General features: G+C 35.8%; 1 pseudogene across 1 annotated transcript; it reads right to left on the reverse strand.

Moving 5' to 3' along the window:
- Window positions 1–1,371: 1,371 nt before the first annotated feature.
- On the reverse strand, window positions 1,372–14,624 carry LOC309822274 (vacuolar protein sorting-associated protein 45-like; annotated as a pseudogene). Its single transcript has 2 exons — window positions 14,616–14,624; window positions 1,372–2,853 (listed from the first exon to the last, which is right to left on the reverse strand). The product of its transcript is annotated as a vacuolar protein sorting-associated protein 45-like (transcript).
- Window positions 14,625–24,791: the final 10,167 nt, after the last annotated feature.

Raw genomic sequence — 24,791 nt, forward strand, 5'->3', positions numbered from 1 at the left:
ACTGGATTGAACCAGAGAAAGACCAGGGACACTTTCCCACACCGACACATAGCTGATTATGTAAAATCTCTACTACCCTATCTCCTCTGTCTGACCCCAAGCTAGAAGAAATAAGCGCTGAGGAGGAGGAGCCAGACCTCCTTCCAACTTCTCTACTTCAAGCAGCCAGTGTCATAGTTTATGCTTGCGTTAAAGGGAAAAGGAGGTGATTGTATTTATATCAGATTCACTATTGAAGTTTTACACTAGACAAAGGTTTAAATTTAGACTATAATTAATAGAAAATGATCGTATGTACCAAGATTTCTTTAAGGAATATGAAAAGGAGATTTGGCACATCACGGATAGAAGCTTTTATTGGAATAAATATTAACCTATGGTGCATTTATGCACCTATTGAGATACATTATAGAATCCAGCAAACTATGAGACATAATAATACAAACTACACAGGAGCTAATAAGGAGTCAAAGTGCACTAATCTAAAATAATAATCTCATGGGGTTTTATGTTATTTAAAAGTAAAGTTTCCTCCAGCTCCTCAGTTTTGATAAAGTATCGATATTGTCAATTGCCTCTTTGGTGTAACAAAGTAAATTAATCTTCCCTCAATCAGCAATGCATAATCCTAACTCTCCAGGCCTTTGTCAAGAATATGAACTCAGAATCTCCTTTTCTGTTCTTATAAAGGTCTTCTGAGAGAAGTGATATTTAGGAATGTTCATCTAAGGAACATAGTATCCCTAGTTAAGGTAATTCAAGTTCTACCTTTGGATCAAGCTAGACCAAAAAGTTTTTTCTTTTCTATAATGAGAATTATCTAAGTTTCTGTTGTTATCCTTACTGCCAGGAAGTTCAAAGCCAAATTGCCAGCTCTATCAAAGCAAGTATAAACAATATAGAGAGATAGTATATTTGCATTTGTAGTTTTTCTTGAATTTGATCCTTATTTTATCAATATATTTATACATCTTGGGGTGTCTATTTGTAAAGAGGTAGAGTGTAGATAAACACATTTAATTCATATCTCAGGAAGAGTCTGTTCAGAAGACTGAAAGGTGATCCCTCAACATGAAATTCATAAATCTTTTTTTTGTGTGGGCTATCAAATACAAGGAATACATTTATTTATTTGATAAAGAAAACATGAGAAAAGTGGGTTGGAATGGGCTCAGACTTATTCTCAACTCACCACTGGAGTCTTGGTGTCTGTGCCAACAGTTCAGGAATCAGCAGGCTACCTGGAGATGGTTTATAACAAGAAGTACAAAACCCAAGGCTCTTCTCCAACACCCCTCTGGTCAGTGGAGAAAGCCTGCAGTGAGGCAAGAGGGAAAGTTGTGCCATTCTTCTCACCTCTCTATCACCATTTCATCTTCTGCTTGCTAACCTTGATGTAACTTGAGAGCTGTCCTTGCTTCGGCTGTGCAGTCCAGAAGCAAGAACTTCATCTGGGAAACTTTTCGTGTTATGCACAGGGGTTCCCCCCAGGACAATCCTCACTCCGGGAGTGGTGAGGTTCAGGTTATAAACTGTTAGAGCCTCTTCATAGGTGGCTCCTCCAATTATAAACACAATGATATCCTGATGTCTGTCTCTGAGTGTGCTGGGGCCTAGATAAGGATACAGGTTTTCCTTAAGCTTTCCTTTGATGAGATGGTCCAGGTTCTCATGTAAGAAAGGCTGATGCTGAGCATATACATTTTCTACTCCCTTCAATCCTTTGAGGAAATGTTTGGTAATAGCCACAGCGTCTTTGGGGCTGAAGAGGTCACTTCCTCTGACCCGTTTACCACCATATTCAACAACTGTAGACACAAGCTTTCGATACTTCTCAGAAACACCTTTATTCCTAAGGTCCATCATAATCCTGGTAGGCTATTGCTGCTGTGTCGCTCATAATGTAGAGGATAAAGCATCACCAGGCTGCACGCATCAAACTCTGTCACTTTGGGGTTCTGCAGGAGCCTCTTTACATTCTGGAGAGCACTAGAATGTTCATTTTGACAGGCCAGTTCTTGCTCAACCTCCAAAACCTCCAGCAGATTCCACTCACTGACCAACTGAGACAGCTCTCCAACCACTGTCATGTGCTTTGATACAGTCCCAGACATCTTCTTGAATTGTGGGTAATTCTCAACCAAGCCCTTCATGTCTGCTATTGATTCTAGTTTTTGCTGTTCTTTTGGTTTCTTCTTCTGAAAGTCTTCCATGAGATTCTTTATGTTGCAACCAATCTCAGCAAAGTTCAGGTACATATTGTTAGTGTAGAATTCATCATTTTCAGCAGATAGGACCACCTCTCTCATGTCTTTACTGATCCCTGGCACTCTGGAAAGATCAATCCGATTGTTGTTTATGCCCAGTAGTTCATGGACCATGGCCTGATATGTCCACTGGTTTAGCAATGGGGTGATGGCATCATCGCAGCGATCTAAAATAAGTAGCAAGGGAGGAACCTCAGTCTGCCGGAATTCAAACAGTTCATATTCTTTAGTTATCATTTGCTTAACATTCTGCAAGTCTCTTTGCTGCCTCTGATGAAAGCTGGTAATGAATCATGGGACATTTCTTCAGAGATAAAAGGAGAGCTGTCAGTCCTTGAGTTGCTCTGGATAGTTGGACTGGATCCCAATTTCGACCCTGGCAGCAACCCAGAATATTGAGGGAAAACAAATGTGGATTCACAGCAATGTAATCACCATAAAATTCCTGAACCTCAGCCACAACTTCCTGTTCATCAGGTTCAGCTAATGACTTCACATTACTCTTGCTGATCACATTACTGAAATAAATAAAATATATACTGTATTTGGGTCTTCAGAGCTCCTGAATCAGATAATCCACACTCTCCTGCTAGTGTGGGATGGTCTCCTGCAGAGGCAGAGGGTGGCTGTGGCTCACCGTGGGGGCAAGGACACTGGCAGCCTGATAAATCTTAAAAATGTTTTTTAAAGACTAATTAAAAAAAATGTTTTAAAATTAAAATGGGTCCAAAAATGTTATCCTCATTCACTCACTAGTTTAACGACATTAACTAGTCTATATTGTATATCCCAATACATTAAACAATAAAGATTGTTTTAGCATTGTTATTGTCTTTTAATTGTAAAAACCATATCTCTGGTTTTTGCTATATGTATCACTATGTATTGTAAAGCTTAGCAGATCCTCATGTCAATGGCCAGGAAAACTATCCCTAGCATAGGAGATAGTTGTAGCAGGTGCGAAACATCTTATAGAGGACTTTGTTTTTCATTTCATAAAACTTTATTTGATTAAAAATTTGCCTTTTCTGTGTACACTGGAATGCTTTATTCTCTATGCATTTTACAGAGTTACAATCTCTCATTTTAAATATTACCCCAAAAGTAATTTCAGAAAAAAAAAAGGTTTTTTGAAACTAAACTTGACTTTTAAATAATCATATGGACAAACAACTCTCAAACAAAATTGGATTAATAATATTTCTTGCCTGCTTAACTACATGACAGATTTCTTGTCCCAGTCCCCTTTCTCAAAAGAAACATCATGTGGAAACTAAGCTAGAGAAAAGATTCTTCCCTAAGGCAGTTAAGGGAAAGGGAAGGGCCAGAAATTTCTTTGGCAAACAATTATATGCATAGCCATTTGTGTGTAACTGTTTTGCTTCAAGTACAGTACACTCTTTGGAGGGAAGGCGAGATGTTGTTCAGAGTGGGAGTGGTACTCTCCAACCAGCTGAAGTGCAGGAAGTTATCTACAGCCTCTTCCTCATGCTTGTGGCTGCATCCTGGAATCAACTCTGCCAACCCTATGAGTGCAATACCAGGTTAAAAGCCAATGCTAGTTTGGCTGAGATGGTCTCTTCCACTGCAAAACAATGGATAAGATGGGACTGAGAAACAACCACTACATGATGACATTCAATAAAAAAGGTTTAGGGGAGATAAAAAACGGATTTCAAAGACAGGGACAGATAGGCTGGTGAAAAACAAATCACATTTTTGCTAAGAAAATTAGATAAAGGAGAGTGACAGAATGGTGATAGCTTGTTCCTCAGAGGAGCTCTGCATGATCTCTTTTTGCTGAAATAGAGGCCAAAGGTTAATTAATTATATTAATGCTTTTTGTTTTCTCAGCTTAAACAAACTAAGGTGCATGGGTACCTTCAAAACAATACATGATAGGAGGAAATGGATCCACAAATGACAAAATAGCTATGTTTACTCTGATAACTAGCTCATTCACTAGTTTAACATTGGTCTGTTGTTATGTACAACCCAATAAACTGGCCAATGAAAGGATCGCTTTAGCATTACAGAGACATAATCTAGGTATAACTTTGAGGGTTTCCGTAAATTAATCAGATTACTATCCTTAAGCATCCATGCATTGATATTATCAGGCATAAAAGAACTTGGTTCAAGCCAGGGGACTTGAACCACCCATGACTAGCCACACTGGCACTATACCTCTTTAGCATACTCATCCTTGTGGCCATCAGATGCTTCATTGCTATGACATTGCTAAATATGTAAAGAACTATGGAATGGTTTGTTGGCTGGTAAAAATGCCTGTGGTCTAGTTGCTATTTTACTAGTTATGCAATGTGACATATCTACTGTAGGTTTCTAAGAGACTTGAATCCACAAATATATTCCTCCTGACTCTGCTTCCACATTGCACAGAAGGACACAGGTAAGACAGATTGTCGTATCTCAGAAACAAAGAGGTGGATAACTCTGAATACATTTTCTTCACACCATAGTTTAGGGCAAAGGATTGCAGAATAAAATTTATGATTTCAGAAAAACAGTATAAAGAAAATAAATATTTGAATGAAAGACAAATTTTTGCTCTAAGATACTATTTTTCCCTCTTAGAGATCAATTAATTTAAAACTGATTGGCTCTAAGAATGACTTTTTTTTAATTTTGAATTTTGTTTTATTTTTTTTTATACAGCAGGTTCTTATTAGTCATCAATTTTATACACATCAGTGTATGCTTGTCAATCCCAATCGCCCAATTCAGCACCACCATCCCCACCCCCCCATGGCTTTCCCCCCTTGGTGTCCATACATTTGTTCTCTACACCTGTGTCTCAACCTCTGCCCTGCAAACCGGTTCATTTGTACCATTTTTCTAGATTCCACATACATGTGTTAATATATGATATTTGTTTTTCTCTTTCTGACTTACTTCACTCTGTATGACAGTCTCTAGATCCATTCATTTCTCAAAAAATGACTCAATTTCATTCCTTTTTATGGCTGAGTAATATTCCATTGTATATATGTACCACCTCTTCTTTATCCATTCATCTGTCGATGGGCATTTAGGTTGCTTCCATGACCTGGCTATTATAAACAGTGCTGCAATGAACATTGGGGTGCATGTGTCTTTTAGAATTATGGTTTTCTCTGGATATATGCCCAGTAGTGGGATTGCTGGATTATATGGTAATTCTATTTTTAGTTTTTTAAGGAACCTCCATACTGTTCTCCATAGTGGCTGTATCAATTTACATTCCCAACAGTGCAAGACGGTTCCGTTTTCTCCACACCCTCTCCAGCATTTGTTGTTTGCAGATTTTCTGATGATGCCTATTCTAACTGGTGTGAGGTGATACCTCATTGTAGGTTTGATTTGCATGTCTCTGATAATTAGTGATGTTCAACAGCTTTTCATGTGTTTCTTGGCCATCTGTATGTCTTCTTTGGAGAAATGTCTATTTAGGTCTTCTGCCCATTTTTGGATTGGGTTGTTTGTTTCTTTAATATTGAGCTCCATGAGCTGTTTATATATTTTGGAGATTAATCCTTTGTCCATTGATTAGTTTGCAAATATTTTCTCCCATTCTGAGGGTTGTCTTTTCGTCTTGTTTATGGTTTCCTTTGCTGTGCAAAAGCTTTGAAGTTTCATTAGGTCCCATTTGTTTATTTTTGTTTTTATTTCCATTACTCTAGGAGGTGGATGAAAAAAGATCTTGCTGTGATTTATGTCAAAGAGTGTTCTTCCTATGTTTTCCTCTAAGAGTTTTATAGTGTCCGGTCTTACATTTAGGTCTCGAGTCCATTTTGAGCTTATTTTTGTGTATGGTGTTAGGGAGTGTTCTAATTTCTAAGAATGACTATTAAAGACATACCTTGAGTGCATGAAAGGCTCCATTCAGTGGATAATTTTGTATAATGTTTCATTCCTCCTTCTTTCCCTGTTATTCTTCAAATTGCTATTAAAAGGTAAGTAATATCATGAAATTTGATGATACACACTGTTAATACTCTTTGCGTAGGGTGAATGAAGGCCTTTTATATAGGAAGGAAATAGTTATGGTTGTATTTTGACCGACATCCACTCATCCTCTATTTACGTATCCTTAGTCTCTGGTTTTCTATAATTTCTAGCTTATATTCATAGGGTTTTTAAAAAATTCATGAAAGCCCTCTCATTTTTTTTTTCATTTACATGTTCAGGTATACATAAACTTAAGTAACTAGACCATATGAAGGATTTATTTGAGTTTGGAGTCTGGATTTTGGTAAAGAGAAAGAATCATGGGGTTCTGTTAAAATGAGTCTGACAAGTCTTGGCCCAAAGTCACTCTGAGGAAGAATATGTCTTCCTTTGAAAGCAAGAGTATAATCAATATTTTCATAAAATATTAATATGAAGTAGAATATAGTATGTCAAGCCAGTATTAACATTTCATTAATGAGGATTTCATTTTTTAAAGGCTATATAACAAGAACAGATTAATCTCATAACCTGTAGGTTTTTAATTCATTATTGTTTCTTTATTTCTGGCTAAATTGTACTTTCAAGTGAGTAGACAGAAACATGATACTATATATTAAGTAACTTCAAGTAAATATCCATGTTATTCTTCAGTGTTAAGTGATCTCTTGGCTAATAAAAAGGGTAGATGTGATGCTCTCTCTAGTCCTAAGTACAGTGTGCCCCAATGTAGAGGTTTCTTGAGTTACTGTTAGAGAATGATTCCAATTCTTGGCAGCCTAATCCCACACTTCAGTACGGATCCCAACTTCTACATCTGTTCAGATGAGCCATTGGCTAAATGGCTGTGTTAGAGTATTCAACAATATTTATTTGTCTTCTTTATGGTGATTTTTAGGACTGGTCATACATACCCCCTTCCTCCTTCATCCTCTCTCTCTTTTCCATGCATATTTTTGAGAGCCCATATGTCTTAGGAATAAAGTTACTGTCTGTTAAGAATTCACAGTCTGCTGGGGTTGAGATAAAAATAAAAAATTCTAGTACAATATGATAAGTGTTATGATACCATGAGAACACAGAGGAGAAACACCTTATCTAGTTTATGGGGATTAGGGGAGGCAATTTAAAGATTATACCTGACACAAATACACAGATATTTGCATATACATGTGTTGGCACACATTTTAAAAAACTAGGTTATTATCATCTCAGAAATAAGATAGTAATGCCTCAGTGTTGGCTGATATGCCTGTCTCCACCATAGTAAAAGAAACACACTGTCTTAATTGTGGGTTAATATTTGCAAACTACTTGACTTTTCTAGTAGAACGGTGGCACATAATTTTGAGATATTAATGCTTTTCTAATCTCCGCTGTATTTTCAACAGCTGACTTATAGTAAATACCAAAGTAAAACTTTTATAATATGCATGGTAGAGTGGAAAGCATGTCAGACTAGTTTTAAAAAAAGTAGGTGTTAGTCCTATATAGAGGCATTAACTATGTGATTTTGACCAATTTAACTTAATTAAACCTCAGTTTCTTCATTGGAAACATGAAGAAGCTTAGCAAGATGATTTAAAAAAAGTTTTCTTCTAGATTTAAACATCTGACTTTTATTGAAAAAATCTGGTTTATATTAACATTTTGAAATCATTATAATCAGAAGACAATATATTTTAAGTTCCCACTCCTAGGAAGTGCTTATATTATTGATGTTCTCTCCCTCCCTATAAAATTTGACTTCATCTTACTAGTCACACAGTTCCCATCATACTAGCCAAGACTTGTCAGACTGGTTCTAGTTAGATCATCAGTGACTTCTTTCTTCACCTCAGTCTAGCCTACAAAGTTGCTGATAGAGCCTGGATACACACACTTGATGGCAGACCTCGGTCTCCACAGGACCATTCCTCGCTGGTCAGCAATGTATCGGTGAGTTTTCCTCTCTTTTCCTTTGTCTTAAGTTAACTTGCTTAAAGTGGCATGAACCACACCAAGGAATGTGTAGATCTCCAATTTATTATTTGCTTAATGTGGAAAAATACTTTTGATATTTAACATGAAATTATGTCAAGAAATAGGTTTCTCTTCTTTCTATACTAGTGTTCCCTGTCCTCTTGTGACCCATCCCAAATGTTTATGTACTTTCAGAAGAGCTCAACAAAAGATAAAGGCACATGGTGTTTAACAACTGTCTTTTAGTTTGTTTTGTTTTGAGAAAAATAGAATGTGTTTTTAGCTTCGGTTTTATTTGTCTCAAGTTTATTATATTATATTATATATTATATTATATTTAATACTCAAAATTATACATGAGAAAAAAATCTAAAACCATGAAGATCAAACTTACACTTCTTTCTGTAAGTAAATAGTATAAACTAAAATATATATATATATGTTTTAAAAGAACAAGAAACAATTTAAGAAGGCAATGTGATTAAATTATTATAGTTGGATTTTTAAAATAAATCCAGTGATGTACCTGGTCAAAATCAACTTCTCTAATAGAAAAGTCATAATTATTCTGAGGTTGTTTTCTTTAAAAGTTAGAAACTAAACAGTAACAAGATTTCAGTGTACCAGTTTGGGCTCTGAAAATAATTTTATCTTCATGTTAAAAATTCATTTTCTCTGATTGAGATATTGGCATGCTCTTTTTTGTTAATTTCTGTTTTGAGAAGAAAACAGTTTGAAAAGTATAAAGCTTCTAATGGAATCTTAATAGTGAAAAACACTCAGGCTCTGTAGTTGATAGGAAGAAAGTTCTACATAGTCCTCATGAGAAATTTAATACTCTCTATATTTGTTGATGAATCAACTAAGAGCGACAGACATCACAAATTAAATCAGACTTTTCAAGGCTTCCTGCCTTCTGCAAGTACTTCTCTATAATCCATGATGGTTTTGTACCCTAGCCTTTTTACCTAGATTATCTTTAAGAATATTACTATAGAAAACAGTGCTTTTATTTAAACATATAATTTCTATCAAACTCAAGATTCTAAATTGATTTCAGGCTTTGTCTATGCTAAATCTGAGTGAGTCTGGAGTTTGTGTAGGGGAGTTATAATTTGGAGGTATTGGAACGAATTTTCCTGAGTATAGTCTCTAATTTGAAGCAAAGATGTTTTCAGTCTTGCTTCAGAGTAGATGGAAGATACCTCTCAAGGAAAAACAAACAAACAAAAAACTCCTTCCTGATCTAAAACTTGTATACAAAGTGGAGCATATCGATGTTTGAGTCAGCCTAGGAGATGTTCAGTGAATGGGCTAGAGTGAAAAGGGATTAAATTTATTAGCACATTTGCTGGAATAAGTGTACCAACAAGAATGCTTTGAAAAAAGAGGTATATTGAGATATATAGGCAATTTCTTTTTAAAGCCATTTGCTCATAACTGGGAAGGCATATCAGAAACAGGTGGAGAGTTTTATCAAATGGCATGTTCCTTCCTCTTTGACCAAAATTTTGATAGCCCCTTCCTCACTCCACCTGTTCTAAATGAAAACCACTATGTTAGAATTTAAAGGTTAGAAGAAAGTTAGACCAGGTAAACATTATTCTTCAGATGCTATCATTTTCTCCAAACTGATTTTATACTATCCTTTGAATATGAAGAAATCGACACATTAATTTTATAAAAACACATACAACAGAAGGTTAAAGAAGACTTTTTCAGGTATAAGTTTATAGGGAAGAGATTTGAGAAGAGAAGAATATATTTATTAAATATATTTATTATTGATAGGAATGTCTGCCAACTGTATTCACCAGCAACCACTGACAACCAGCAACCACTGACAGCAGACCAAATTTGTAGACATTAATATCTACACACGTTTAGATAGATGAAGGTAAACTGAGTAATATTCAAATGAAACAAAATGGACAACTTTAATTTTTACTTCGTAGGGTAAGCATTATCTCTCAACATGTGACCCATGGACCCCCTCCATTAGATTCACTGGGTACTTATTAAAAACAGAAAAGTCCAGCTCCCATCCAAGAAATTCCCGTGAATCTCTGGTTGAGGCATGGGAATTGTATTAAAAGTTACACAAGGTAATTCTTATTTACTGTACAGTTTGAGAAGAACTGATACAGTACAAAGCCATAAAAAACAGGAACTTGTAAGATAGAAAGAAATTAAAGTGGAAATGAAATAGGTCAGTTTTTGAAGTGGTAGCTTTTTGTTTTATTTAAACTGGTATAATTATACCTCAATGGGAGGTGTTCTCTCGCAGTTTACCTTTTCCTCCAAGGGAGAAGAGTAGTCATTTATGCAACATAGTGATGATTAAGGAAAAGAGGCTAATTTCAGAATGTCTGGAAAACTGAAGGGAGGATACAGACATAATTTGGGTAGTTTGTGTCAGACAGGGAGTGTGGTCTTATTTGGATTAAGAATCTATTTGTTTACAGGGAAAAATCTCAATGTAAAATTAATCTATTGTAGCAACCTCTTCCTTTTTGCCCTGAAATTAGTCAGTAGATAATGATACTGAAGGGTCCCTCTACTGAGGTGCAGGTCCAGAGTTGCTTTATGATAGTGTTCCAAGCGTTTAATGCTGTGCCTCACTTCTTCAGCTAAGATCAGTCCTGGTCCATGTAACAACTTTTATTGAGTTCTCATTGTGTACTAAGTTCTGTATGGAAGAAAACTTTGTTGAGCACCTATTATGTATTGCACATTTTGTAAAATGTTATCTGATTGAATTTTGGCAATACTTTGAGAAACCATTATTGTTATCTCTCCTTAAAAAGATGAAATAACTGCAGCTCAGATTGTCCAGGGTTAGTAAGTGTTGGATCTAGAACCTGACCTTGGCATTTCTGGCTTTAAAGTCTGTGTTCTTTCTACTGTAACACACTGTCTTATCATGTGTGGGAAGCTAAAAGAAGAGTCTTTGGAAAGTTTGCCCTCTAACAGAGAAATGGAAAACGTGCACACATGCATATACACACACAGAGAAAATGTGTATGTATGTGTAGGCATACATGTTTATATAATGTATAGGCAAAGAAACAGGTCAATACAGGTTAATATGAAAGAATGCACATATATGCTGACGAAGGAAGGGTGGTGGTATAATTTTACTTTGATTGACAGGTCTTTACAAATGTTTTGAAGAATGCACAGACTACCGTTATATAATTTTCTTAAAACTGTCTCTGTATTTAAACAAGATAAGAACATGACCTAACCTTTCCGCACTATCTCAAAGGTGATCAGTGACTGAGAGTACAGCACGTCAATTATATCATCACTGTTTTCTAAAAAAGATTGCAACATTTGCTATTGTGTGAAAATCAAGTTCATCTTAGTGCAGCATTTTATGGAAGGAATTCATCAGTCTGTAATAATTATAACTGTCTAGTGAACCTTTGTTATTTTTTCATTATTGTCTGCTTTCCTCCAAAAATATAATTGCTTCAATATAATAAGGGAATAAATAGAAACATTCAAGAAAAAAAGCAACATCATGTGCTTCCTTGTCAGCACTGAGATTTATAATTATGCCTGATGCTTTTGTGCCTGAGGATGGGGCTATTAGGCAGTTGTGGAGCAAGTCTTCTAAGATGGTCAGTGGTGAAATGAGTGCTCTGTCTGCGTTTCATGGCTTTATCAGAGTTAGATTTTAGAGGAACTCCACTAAGTACATCTCAAAGCACACTCCTTTGGACATATTCTCATCAAAGATGGTGGATAAGAATTGTGGAGAATGTTCTCACAGTTTCAAGCATAATTTGATAGGTTTGAAATGAGTGGATTAGAGGGTAGGAAAGTTTTAAGAGGTTGAGGAAAAAAAAATGCGCTGCAGACATACCAGGTCATGCCAGAACCTGCAAGCCGAACCTTCTCCCAGGTACATATATGGCCTGAATGGTTGAGCAATTTCTGAGAATTTTACAATAGTAATTCTGAGAAGATAGAACTAAGTTTAGGGGAATCCAAAGTATCAGTCACCATTAAATTCTATCTTGCAGTCTTTCAACCTTTTATCTGAAGATGTCAGATGATGTCTTTTTTTTGAAGCTGCAAAAGCAAATACAGAAGGATTTAGCACTCTGTTTAAAGTTGAGCTATGATTCAGTGCAGAACAAATAATAATTGCTATCATTTGTTTCACATGTACTGTGTACCAACTACTGTTCTAAAATAGCATGCACATTTAATCTTTATAACAAACAATGGTTATATTATTATACCCATTTCACAGATGAGGAAACTGAGGCTCAGACAGTATTTGCCTAGAGGTGATAATGGCAGAACTGGGAATTAACCCTGGTCTATCTGACTCCAACCCATGCTCTTAATCACAATGCTATACCATCCCCACAATTCCTCCTTTATCTACCTAGGTGATGCTACTGCTATGCTGACTTAACTGTCTTATTGTGTTAAAAGATATAAAAGTTATATTTACAAGGAACAATGTTATTGTTCAATGGATAATCTTCTAAGTAGACCTCTGAGGATTGTAGACAGGAAGCATCTCTGTGTTCTATAAATTAAGGGATACCACAATCAAAGATTAGGTAGTTTGCATGTGGTCACAGGAATGGCTGAGTCAGTCAATACTAAAGCTTGAATCTGTCCTCCCAGTTCACCTGTGTACCAAGTCCAATGTTGTCAAGTAGAAGAGTTAAACCAACACAGGTGTCTACCTGACCCAGGAAATATTGTTATTGTTATTACTATTACCATTTGAATTTGTATAGAATTATACGGACTTTTAAAAATTGGTTATTGCACATTAAAAGCTTAGCAGGTCACAGCAAAATTCAGAGAGGGCACATGTAGTAGGATATATATGTATATACACATATATATGTTCTTTACACATAATTCCAACATATATTCTTATTTGATACCTATCAACAACTGTGAGGCAGACAATTTTAATATTATCATGATTTTACAGATAGGAAAACCAAAGATTAGGAAGACTGAGATTTCCAAATCTCTGAGTAAGTGATTGGTAGAACTGGAGTTTGCCATACATTTCTAACTCTGGTCCTGAACTTTCTAATACTCCCTGCTGCCTCCACTACATCATGATCCCTGGAATCACAAGTGTTCCCCTTGGTTAAGCAGAGATAACTTTCCTTTCTCTTTAAACAATTAGCTTAACCCTTGTGTCTCAACTTTCCTAGTCCAGAAAATACCAAAGATAATAAATAATACATCTAAAATATTTCAAACCAATCTTTCAAACCTTACAGTACATTCAAGTTGTAATTAAGCACTTGGATATATATTACTGGATTCAACAGCAAAGCTAGATTTGGGATTCCTTTTTTTTTTTTAACATCTTTATTGGAGTATAATTGCTTTACAATGGTGTGTTAGTTTCTGCTTTATAACAAAGTGAATCAGTTATACATATACATATGTTCCCATATCTCTTCCCTCTTGCATCTCCCTCCCTCCCACCCTCCCTATCCCACCCCTCTAGGTTGTCACAAACCACCGAGCAGATCTCCCTATGCTATGCGGCTGCTTCCCACCAGCTATCTATCTTATGTTTGGTAGTGTATATATGTCCATGCCACTCTCTCGCTTTGTCACAGCTTACCCTTCCCCTCCCCATATCCTCAAGTCCATTCTCTAGTAGGTCTGTGTCTTTATTCCCATCTTACCCCTAGGTTCTTCATGACCTTTTCTTTTTTCTTAGATTACATATATATGTGTTAGCATATGGTATTTGTTTTTCTCTTTCTGACTTACTTCACTCTGTATGACAGACTCTAGATCCATCCACCTCACTACAAATAACTCAATTTCGTTTCTTTTTATGGCTGAGTAATATTCCATTGTATCATCTGACACCGGTCAGAATGGACATCATCAAAAAATCTAGAAACAATAAATGCTGGAGAGGATGTGGAGAAAAGGGAACACTCTTGCACTGTTGGTGGGGATGTAAATAGATACAGCCACTATGGAGAACAGTATGGAGCTTCCTTAAAAAACTAAAAATAGAATTACCATATGACCCAGAAATCCCACTACTGGGCATATACCCTGAGAAAACCATAATTCAAAAAGAGTCATGTACCAAAATGTTCATTGCAGCTCTATTTACATAGCCTGGACATGGAAGCAACCTAAGTGTCCATCAACAGATGAATGGATAAAGAAGATGTGGCACATATATACAATGGGCTTCTTAAGTAGAGTTCTAAATCCTTGCACAAAACTGTATATGTCATGGCTGACCATTGGCTTGATGTATAGATTCTTAGAGCTAAAAAGGTCCAAAGATGAGTAGTTTTACACATTTTCTTTACCAGTTGAATCCCTTTCACACATAAGGCTAATGCAAACCCCTGCTGCGTGGAGCAGTGTTGCTCTGGGTGGAGTGGGAATAAGGCTTGGGAGCCTCACCTGTTCCATCTTCTCCTTATCCCCTTAGTCACATGAGGCAATTTGAGGGATTTTTCAACCTGTTTTGAAAACAAATTAATTCCTCATTATGAAGGAGGAATAATGACAAAGCCAACATTTGCTGTGCATGTACTGTGTACTTGGTATAATGCCAATTGCTCCATAAGCGTTATTCCATTTAATCCTTAGAAGAACCCTATAGTTAGGTTCTATCATTATCCCCATTTATGGGAGGGGAAATGTAGACTTAGAGAAGGTGAGTAACTTGCTTGGAGCCATCTAGCTAGTAAGAGGTAGAGCCGGGGCGAAACCCAAGCTGTTTGACGCAAAAGCCCAGACCTATATCCACTAAGCAAGAAAATAGAAGTCATTTGCTTAAAGTCGTAGAACTTTTTACAATGAGATCGTCGATGAAAACTTGGTCTCCTTATTTATTAGCATCAGATTTATTACTTGTATCTCAAAATTGTGCAGCTAGAAAATATTAAGTAAAAATATTTTATTAAGTAAATATATTTCTTGAATGTCTTCTTCTCCCAAAGATAATTACATAAAAAATCACAATTTACTTTGATTGCAACTAATCTGTTTTGCATATTGCAATAGTATCAGCTTAGATATGAGTGACAGGAAGCTTAGGATAAAGTGGCTTACATAAAATGTCATTTTATTTCAGTTTAATGTAAAACAAGTCTGGAGATAGTCAGGTAGGGGCTGATAGGGAGGTTTACCAAGTAATTAGGAATCTAGGCTTCTACTGCTGTGCTGTCCTATCAACATGAACATATATCCTCCCAATCATGGTTTAGTATGGTTGCCAGAGCTCCAACTAGCACATCAGGATTCTACCCACTGGAATAGAGACTCCATTGGTCAGAACTTATATTCACAGGGAGAGTCATGGATAAAGGACATTATTCTATTTTCCAGGGGGCCATATGCTCAACCAAAAATCAAAGATTCTATTATTAAGGAAAATATTTGGGATAGGCACATATGAGTCTGTAGCACAGACATGCTTAGTTCGAATGATGAGAGGTATATCCTGTTGTGATGAACAGTAGGCAGATGAATATATGGGTCTGAAGTTTAGACAAATAATCTGTATTTATAGATTTGGTAGCCATCAGCATTTAGATATGAATTAAAGACATGGACATTAGTGACTGAAAATATTTAGCCCTTTTGGATAAAATAATACTTTTTAAAATAAATTTATTATTTTTGGCTGTGTTGGGTCTTCGTTGCTGCTCACGGGCTTTCTCTAGTTGGGGCGAGAGGGGGCTATTCTTCATTGCGGTGCGCAGGCTTCTCATTGCGGTGACTTCTCTTGTTGCGGAGCACGGGCTCTAGGCGCACGGGTTTCAGTAGATGCGGCACATGGGCTCAGTAGATGCGGCACATGGGCTCAGTAGTTGTGGCTCATGGGCTCTAGAGTGCAGGATCAGTAGTTGTGGCGCACGGGCTTAGTTGCTCCGCGTCATGTGGGATCTTCCTGGACCAGGGTTCGAACCCATGTCCCCTGCATTGGCAGGCGGATTCTTAACCACTGCGCCACCAGGGAAGCCCTAGATAAAATAATACTTTTATAATTTTATGGTATTTGCACAGTAAATTCTACCTAATTCTAATATGAATCTGAGCATATTTCACTATGTTATTATTAAAATGCCAATATATTAAAGTATAATTAAGTAAATATATTTATATTAAGTAAATATATAATGATCAACTTCACAAATTTGTGTTCCATCCAAAAGTTAAGACTCAATACTTCCATTATATTATAGGTCAACAACTGAGGCAGGAAATTCATTAGTCAAGAAATCCCTCTTTTGGAAGAATAATACAAACACTAACAAGAGTCAATACATTTCCAGTTGTCTCTCATTGCTAAATTAATTCAGATAGGGTTTTATTATATACAGAAATTTCTAGATTATCTGAGGGATTCTTTGTGTATGGCTTACAGTACTTGCCAGGGAAACAGCAGCCAGGAGGACACCACACAGTCTAGCACATGTTGCAGCTGGCACACTCCAATTTTAAGGCCCATCAGTGGCTTGCACAAAATGCAGTTTTACAAGTCTAGGAATTTTAAAACTGGCTTAGGATGCAAGTAGTCAAGAAACTTAATGACTTCCTCATATGAAACTTGGATTATTTCAAATGACTTGCAGACTCTTAATTTGACCATTCCAAATGATCTGGCATGTAGCCATCAGAAAAATAACATGTGAAAAATTATGTTAAAGTTGATTGTTTAAAAAATGCTAAATTTTAATTATAATAATGTTGAGCATTTTTAGGTTATTTGAGGCATGGAAGGCAAGCTTTGGTGGAAACTAAAGAGCAGCTAGATCAATTAAACTTCTCATTGTTTTCTAACAAATGAAGAAAATGAGAGCATACTTTGCATCATTTAAGTTGGGGGTTACAGGATGCTGGAACTTCCGTGATGTTGAATATGCTCTCAGATTTCTCATCTGAGAAACTTAGGACTTAGATGAAAGGACTTAGTCTTTCAATAAAAGTTCTAAGATGGAGACACAGGTCACTAGTCTTCCAGTTCAGAGTTATTTCCACCATATCATGCCAACTTTCATAAGAGGCATCTAGACAAAGTCATGAGAAAGATTTGGTAGAAAGATATCTAATGTTACAAAACAATTTCTGAAAGGGAGTGCTATACATTAGCAGCTTCAAGAGTGTCTCTAGCTCAGGTTTCTCAACCATTTTTTCTTCTGACACAACAGCCACAACATAGTCACACACTCTCTGTTAATGCTTTTTTTTTCCTTCCACATTTTAAAATGCATACGATTCCCTACGACTAGCTGCAACGGTGTCTCTTGTCAACATTTTTGTGGGAAACTGCTGCTTTTAAAATTGCTGACTCAGATCATTTTGACTTATTATCTTGAACTGCAAAGAGTGTGAAGAAAATAAAGCAAATATGTTAGTGTAATTAAGTGTTAAAGTAGCTCACTTTATAATTCTATAGATCCATACCTAATTACTTAATAATATCTTTAAACTTTTTGCACCCCATCTATCTGTGACTGTAAATTTCTAGACGTCAGGCAGAGTGCCAACCTAAATCTCAGTTTGTAGTTTCCTGTGACACATCATATCTGGCTGGGAACTTAATAAAGAGCTAGATGATAACACAGTGGAGACCAGAGACATTCATTACAGTTGAATTGTCACTAATAGTTATATAACACACATGTCCAATAAAAGCCTGATGATACCATATTTGTAATCACAAATTCCCTTTAAAGTAGGTGGGAGGAAACATATTATCACTTGAGTTTTATGGTTAGTTAAATATAGGAGTCGTTAAGCTATGGGTTTTACCTAAGTTAACAGTTAGTGGTAGGGTTTTCTTTCATTCCCATATTTATTAAAAACTTACTATTGCACTTAGTAATACTATGCTTATTAAAAACTTATTATGGTACTAAGTAATAATATATTTTTATGTCTATGATTCAACTTTTAGGTACTTTATAATGTGAAAGTGCCACACAGAGCCATTTCAATAATTCGCAAAGTGTTGTCAGATATTTAAAAACATTATCTTAGAGCGTGGTATAAATAATTTCACACTGCTTCCCCCACATAAAATTGTTTTTATTGAATAGTCATTGGTGCCATTTTCCAGTATTGAGGGGCATACTAAGAGTATTATAAAACTAATTTTTGTTTCTATGCTAAGAATATTGTGGTGAATAGAGTCCATGATATTACACAGTATTCTTTTTATTAGAATCTGAAAGAATTGTATTGTGGCTAAGTAATTGCTCAGTTTTAATCTTATGGGTGACATGAAGAATGTAACTGAATAGGGTTTAGTTGTTTTCTTGTTTAGTTTTGTTTAGTTTTGCTTTTGAGTTCGCTGCTAGAAAGCTACAAAGTTTGTCATCTGACTTAAGGAAATATCTAGATAGGAATTATGACATGTAGTTTTAGTACTCTTCTCATTTTGTGTTTTCACTTATGTTTTGCTTTATTCTTGCATCTCTATGTTTAATTTAATACCATATATGTAAATGTAATTTAATACTATATATCACTTTATAATTATATAAATGTAAATATATATCTTTATAAGCTACCTTAAATCAGTCTAGAACAAGGTAGAATATAAATAAAAACATTTAGAATAAAAACAATGAGTTTCCCACCATTTGTCTTGGTGCTATTAAAAGAAAATGGAAACAGTTGTCTGGTAATTAGACTACCACCTTGTTATGATTGTAACTTCTCTTTGAGAACTATTCACAGTTATTATGGTAGGGAATGCAACCATAATTCAGTCCAAGGGCCTGGCTGATGCTATCAGACACTTTATAGGTATGTTTGTATAACAGTGGACACGGCAGCAGTAGGCTATTTGTAATTTATTTTTTGAATTGTATTTTATTTATTTTTTTATACAGCAGGTTCTTATTAGTCATCAATTTTATACACTTCAGTGTATACATGTCAATCCCAATCTCCCAATTCATCACACCATCCCCACCCCCCCCCCCCGCCGCTTTCCCCACTTGGGGTCCATACATTTGTTCTCTACATCTGTGTCTCTATTTCTGTCCTGCAAACTGGTTCATCTGTACCATTTTTCTAGGTTCCACATATATGCATTAATATACGATATTTGTTTTTCTCTTTCTGACTTACTTCACTCTGTATGACAGTCTCTAGATCCATCCACATCTCAACAAATGACCCAATTTCATTCTTTTTTATGGCTGAGTAATATTCCATTGTATATATGTACCACCTCTTCTTTATGCATTCATCTGTCGATGGGCATTTAGGTTGCTTCCATGACCTGGCTATTGTAAACAGTGCTGCAATGAACATTGGGGTGCATGTGTCTTTTAGAATTATGGTTTTCTCTGGGTATATGCCCAGTAGTGGGATTGCTGGATTATATGGTAATTCTATTTTTAGTTTTTTAAGGAACCTCCATACTGTTCTCCATAGTGGCTGTATCAATTTACATTCCCACCAACAGTGCAAGAGGGTTCCCTTTTCTCCACACCCTCTCCAGCATTTGTTGTTTGTAGATTTTCTGGTGATGCCTATTCTAACTGGTGTGAGGTGATACTTCATTGTAGTTTTGATTTGCATTTCTCTAATAATTAGTGATGTTGAACAGCTTTTCATGTGCTTCTTGGCCATCTGTATGTCTTCTTTGGAGAAATGTCTATTTAGGTCTTCTGCCCATTTTTGGATTGGGTTGTTTTTTTCACACACACACACACACACACACACACACACACACACACTGTATTTTATTTTTACAAGAGCTAAATTAACTGACACCAAGCATTATAAATGGATGACTAAAACAAAAGCAACAATGATTGCATTTACCAAACACAAAACACACTCAAACTATGTCATAATATTGACATTCAGTCCAGTAATCCTCCACTGTAACAGCTCCTTTACTTTGCAGTGAAAATTGATTTGTATATTTTTTGCCTCTGACTCCTGGTGGGGTTTTTTTGTTTTATTCAAACAGAAATTCACAAAAATTATAATCATCCTCATCAGTTCACTCAGTCCCATGTAATTTTTTTTTCATCTTCATCTTTTGTTAGCACTTTTATGAATTCTTCAGTTTTCCATTAGAGTTCTGAAAATGCTTATTCATTCAGTTCAGCAGTATAGTCAGTTACCAGAAACCTGTACTTGTCAGAGTCTTTTCCATGAATTCCTTGAAGACGAAACCCATTATAGGAACATATTTGCAAAAGCATCACAGTGGGTTGTTTGTTTTTTTAATATTGAGCTGCATGAGCTGTTTATATATTTTCGAGATTAATCCTTTGTCCATTGATTAGTTTGCAAATATTTTCTCCCATTCTGAGGGTTGTCTTTTCATCTTGTTTATGGTTTCCTTTGCTGTGCAAAAGCTTTGAAGTTTCATTAGGTCCCATTTGTTTATTTTCGTTTTTATTTCCATTACACTAGGAGGTGGATCCAAAAAAATCTTGCTGTGATTTATGTCAAAGAGTGTTCTTCCTATGTTTTCCTCTAAGAGTTTTATAGTGTCCAGTCTTACATTTAGGTCTCTAATCCATTTTGAGTTTATTTTTGTGTATGGTGTTAGGGAGTGTTCTAATTTCATTCTTTTACATGTAGCTATCCAGTTTTCCCAGCACCATTTATTGAAGAGACTGTCTTTTCTTCATTGTATATCCTTGCCTCCTTTGTCATAGATTAGCTGACCATAGGTGTGTGGGTTTATCTCTGGGCTTTCTATCTTGTTCCATTGATCTATATTTCTGGTTTTGTGCCAGTACCATATTCTCTTGATTACTGTAGCTTTATAGTGTAGTCTGCAGTCAGGGAGTCTGATTCCTCCGTCTCCATTTTTTTCCCTCAAGACTGCTTTTGTTATTTGGGGTCTTTTGTGTCTCCCTACAAATTTTAAGATTTTTTGCTCTGGTTCTGTAAAAAGTGCCATTGGTAATTTGATAGGGATTGCACTGAATCTGTAGATTGCTTTGGGTAGTATAGTCATTTACACAATATTGATTCTTCCAATCCAAGAACACGGTATATCTCTCCATCTGTTGGTATCATCTTTAATTTCTTTAATCAGTGTCTTATAGTTTTCTGCATACAGGTCTTTTGTCTCCCTAGGTAGGTTTATTCCTAGGTATTTTATTCTTTTTGTTGCAATGGTAAATGAGATTGTTTCCTTAATTTCACTTTCAGATTTTTCATCATTAGTGTATAGGAATGCAAGAGATTTCTGTGCATTAATTTTGTATCCTGCAACTTTACCAAATTCATTGATTAGCTCTAGTAGTTTTTTGGTGGCATCTTTAGGATTCTCTATGCATAGTATCATGTCATCTACAAACAGTGACAGTTTTACTTCTTCTTTTCCAGTTTGGATTCCTTTTATTTCTTTTTCTTCTCTGATTGCCATGGCTAGCACTTCCAAAACTCTGTTGAATAATAGTGGTGAGAGTGGACATCCTTGTCTTGTTCCTGATCTTAGAGGAAATGCTTTCAGTTTTTCACCATTGAGACTGATGTATGCTGTGGGTTTGTCATATATGGCCTTTATTATATTGAGGTAGTTTCCCTCTATGCCCACTCTCTGGAGAGTTTTTATTATAAATGGGTGTTGAATTTTGTCAAAAGCTTTTTCTGCATTTATTGAGATGATCATATCTTTTTTATTCAATTTGTTAATATGGTGTATCACATTGATTGATTTACATATATTGAAGAATCCTTGCATCTCTGGGATAAATCCCACTTGATCATGGTGTATGATCCTTTTAACGTGTTGTTGGATTCTGTTTGCTAGTATTTTGTTGACGATTTTTGCATCGATATTCATGAGTGATATTGGTCTGTAGTTTTCTTTTTTTGTAGTATCTTTGTCTTGTTTTGGTAACACGGTGATGGTGGTCTCATAGAATGAGTTTGGGAGTGTTCCTTCCTCTGCAATTTTTTGGAAGAGTTTGAGAAGAATGGTGTTAGCTCTTCTCTAAATGTTTGATTGAATTCACCTGTGAAGCCGTCTGGTCCTGGACTTTTGTTTGTTGGAAGATTTTTAATCTCAGTTTCAATTTCATTACTTGTGATTGGTCTATTCACAATTGGAAGATTATACCTTTCTAAGAATTTGTCCATTTCTTCCAGGTTGTCCATTTTATTGGCATAGAGTTGCTTGTAGTAGTCTCTTAGGATGCTTTGTATTTCTGCAGTGACTGTTGTAACTGTTCCATTTTCATTTCTAATTTTATTTATTTGGGTCCTCTCCCTCTTTTTCTTGATGAGTCTGGCTAGTGGTTTATCAATTTTGGTTATCTTCTCAAAGAACCAGCTGTTAGTTTTATTGATCTTTGCAATTGTTTTCTTTGTTTCTATTTCATTTATTGTTGCTCTGATCTTTATGATTTCTTTCCTTCTGCTAACTTTGGGTTTTGTTTGTTCTTCTTTCTCTAGTTCCTTTAGGTGTAAGGTTAGATTGTTTATTTGAGATTTTTCTTGTTTCTTGAGGTAGGCTTTTATAGCTATAAACTTCCCTCTTAGAACTGCTTTTGCTGCATCCCATAGGTTTTGGATCATCGTGTTTTCATTGTCATTTGTCTCTAGGTATTTTTTGATTTCTTCTTTGATTTCTTCAGTGATCTCTTGGTTGTTTAGTAACGTATTGTTTAGCCTCCATGTGTTTGTGTTTTTTACGTTTTTTTCCCTGTAATTCATTTCTAATCTCATAGCCTTGTGGTCAGAAAAGATGCTTGATATGATTTCAATTTTGTTAAATTTACTGAGGCTTGATTTGTGACCCAAGATGTGATCTATCCTGGAGAATGTTCCATGTGCACTTGAGAAGAAAGTGTAATCTGCTGTTTTTGGATAGAATGTCCTATAAATATCAATTAAGTCCATCTTGTTTAATGTGTCATTTAAAACTTCTGTTTCCTTATTAATTTTCTGTCTGGATGATCTGTCCATTGGTGTAAGTGAGGTGTTAAAGTCCCCCACTATTACTGTGTTACTGTTGATTTCCTGTTTTATAGCTGTTAGCATTTGCCTTATGTATTGATGTGTTCCTATGTTGGGTGCATATATATTTATAATATTTGTTATATCTTCTTCTTGGATTGATCCCTTGATCATTATGTAGTGTCCTTCCTTGTCTCTTGTAACATTCTTTATTTTAAAGTCTATTTTATCTGATATGAGTATTGCTACTTCAGCTTTCTTTAGATTTCCATTTGCATGGAATATCTTTTTCCATCCCCTCACTTTCAGTGTGTGTCCCTAGGTTTGAAGTGGGTCTCTTGTAGACAGCATAGATATGGGTCTTGCTTTTGTATCCATTCAGCAAGCCTGTGTCTTTTGGTTGGAGCATTTAATGTATTCCCGTTTACGGTAATTATTGATATGTATGTTCCTATGACCATTTTCTTAATTGTTTTGGGTTTGTTTTTGTAGGTCATTTTCTTCTCTTGTGTTTCCCACTTAGAGAAGTTCCTTTAGCATTTGTTGTAGAGCTGGTTTGGTGGTGCTGAATTCTCTTAGCTTTTGCTTGTCTGTAAAGCTTTTGATTTCTCCATCGAATCTGAATGAGATCCTTGCCGGGTAGAGTAATCTTGGTTGTAGGTTCTTCCCTTTCATCACTTTAAGTATATCATGCCACTCCCTTCTGGCCTGTAGAGTTTCTGCTGAGAAATCAGCTGTTAACCTTATGGGGATTCCCTTGTATGTTATTTGTCATTTTTCCCTTGCTGCTTTCAATAATTTTTCTTTTTCTTTAATTTTTGCCAATTTGATTACTATGTGTGTCAGTGTTTTTCTCCTTGGGTTTATCCTGTATGGGACTCTCTGTCCTTCCTGGACTTTGGTGGCTATTTCCTTTCCCATGTTAGGGAAGTTTTCGACTATAATCTCTTCAAATATTTTTTCTGGTCCTTTTCTCTCTCTTCTCCTTCTGGGACCCCTATAATGCGAATGTTGTTGTGTTTAATGTTGTCCCAGAGGTCTCTTAGGCTGTCTTCATGTCTTTTCATTCTTTCTTCTTTATTCTGTTCCACAGCAGTGAATTCCACCATTTTGTTTTCCAGGTCAGTTATCTGTTCTTCTGCTTTAGTTATTCTGCTATTGATTCCTTCTAGTGTAGTTTTCATTTCAGTTATTGTTTTGTTCATCTCTGTTTGTTTGTTCTAGGTCTTTGTTAAACATTTCTTGCATCTTCTCGATCTTTGCCTCCATTTTTTTTCCGAGGTCCTGGCTCATCTTCATTATCATTATTCTGAATTCTTTTTCTGGAAGGTTTCCTATCTCCAGTTCATTTAGTTGTTTTTCTGGGGTTTTATCTTGTTCCTTCATCTGGTACATCTTCATCTGGTACAAAAGGCCCTCTGCCTTTTCATCTTGTCTATCTTTCTGTGAATGTGGTTTTTGTTCCACAGGCTGCAGAATTGTAGTTCTTCTTGCTTCTTCTGTCTTCCCTCTGTATTATTTGTAATTTTATAAGTAGTAATTTATTTGTATTTCTTTTAAAAACATAGCAATGAAAACATATGATCCATGAGCATGTATTCAATATTTTAGTTCTGCCCTGGATATTTTAATAGTCTTGTTCAAGACTAAAATAAGAATCTAATAAGATTGAAGATCTCACCA

The sequence above is a fragment of the Grampus griseus genome, assembly GCF_964374135.1.
Source record: "Grampus griseus genome assembly, chromosome: 4".
NCBI lineage: Eukaryota > Metazoa > Chordata > Mammalia > Artiodactyla > Delphinidae > Grampus > Grampus griseus.